Raw genomic sequence first — 2038 nt, 5'->3', positions numbered from 1 at the left:
CTACGATATCAGTGATGCTCCGTACCTTGGTACCAATGATGTTCTGGGTAGTTTTAAACACCAGCTGCAGATCCTTCTGGTCCTGGGCTGTGCACATCCCATGCCAGTTTGTCAATAAGTCATAACCTAAAAAATACCAAGGCACACTGCTTTGCAAAAATTATTTTTGATAGCTGCATTTGTGATATAGCACCCCTCAGCCAATCTACTGGCATTTTGCTCTCACCAAAAAATACTGTTCGAAAACACTTCTGATAAAGCATAAATCTCCCCTTTGTGTCACTTAGTTAAGTTTTCTAGTGCGACGTCTTCTTTGCCTCATTGTGGTGCACCAAGCTGTAGTGGGCTCATTACTGCCCCCTGAGGCCGAAGGGCAGAAAACACCCACTGGTACTTGACAGTTAGTGAGAACCATTGTTGTAGTGGTTGTTTTTTTCCCCTAAATGGCCACAAGGGGCAACAGTGAGTCCACACACTAAAAAACAAACTTCGACAAGCAACACAAAGGTGAGGTTTATGCTTTATCGAAAGTGTTTTCAAACAATATTTTGCAAGAGAAAAAACTTTATGGATGAGGACAGACTGGTTGCTTTTACAAGTGTACGTGTGTTAACCGCCCCACCGATTCCCTGCACTTTTCTGTGGGACCTTCCGGGACTGTCTCCAGTGCCCTTTAAATCAAACTAAACATTGTTTAATGTTTATGTTAAATAAAGTAAGTAAATAAATACCCAAAAGATTAAGTACAATGTAGGGTTAGAGGTTATGGTCTAAATGAAGGAGAGAAAGAGGGTGAGAGAGGAGGAGACAGAGAACCTTGTTACATATATGTGGATAAAACAGCATATGATTAAAAACTTTCTACCTGCTTGTGTAACTGAGTTCTGCGCTGCAGTGCCTCTACGTCCTGTGGAGTCAAGCAAGGGGAAAGAGAATTTCACCTTTATGGATCAATAATATTATAAAATCAACTGCGTTCCCTCAGTTATGTGATGGTATCTTGAACCACCAGACTCTCTGGCATTGTGCCTCACACTGCACCACTTATTATCGCCATTATAGCACAATCAGATATTCAGTATGCCATCTACTAATTGTACCGACTCAGATTAGCATTATTAATCCGTCAGTGATCATTCCTTTTTATCCATCTTGTGCTCTGTTGTAAAAGACAAACCTCTCTTGTACTGGCGGTTTGTCTTGATAAGTTCAGGCCTGCTGATCTTGGCTGCCATTCCCTGCGTTCAATAGGATTTGGTGTAATCCCACAGAGCAGAGCAGAGCAGATGGACACACAAGTAAGATCACAGTGGTATAGGGGCTATAATTGGCCTGGCCCTCTGCCTTCAAACCCCTTTTACTGGTAGTAATTTCAATCCTTTGAATATGTAATCAGATTTCAAATTAGAGTAGTCTGTAACTGTTACGATTGCCGGGATCAATTTATAACCAACAGGGATATTTCATTTAGAAATCCTTTTTACTCAACACACAGTAGACGTACTATGGCTCTTACAGTTATTGCTAGATTGGGCATTACATACAGTAACTATACTGTAATCCTACAGAGCAGACAGGTAGGTTCACAGTCATACAGGAGCACAAACTGATCTGGCTCTCTGCCTTCATCCATCATATCTGAACTTTGTCATCAAATTACAAAATAAAGTCTTGCGGCTGTCTTACAGCTATCACTCTTCCTATCACATATTTTACTCTCATGGTCATAGTGAGAACATTTTTGCTGATTTGCAGATGACACATCTTAGTTGAAGAAGAGGAATGGCAACAACATTGTGTTTTTAGTATAGCATAGTCAGTGTACCTCTTAAACACCACTTAGCACCACTTACCGCCAATTTAAAATAACTCCTGGGATCCAAAATGTAACCTTTGTCTTAAACAAGGTCTCATACTTGTCAATTTTGTAATTTACTGAATTACTCGATAGTATAAATAAATAGATAAATAAAAAGCTAACAGTTTGCTCATAGTTACAGCTTCCTAATTACTTGTAGATGAGTCAACAACTAAAGTC

The sequence above is a fragment of the Siniperca chuatsi genome, linkage group LG20 (genome assembly GCF_020085105.1).
Source record: "Siniperca chuatsi isolate FFG_IHB_CAS linkage group LG20, ASM2008510v1, whole genome shotgun sequence".
NCBI lineage: Eukaryota > Metazoa > Chordata > Actinopteri > Centrarchiformes > Sinipercidae > Siniperca > Siniperca chuatsi.
Note: the sequence above shows the minus strand (reverse complement) of the source record.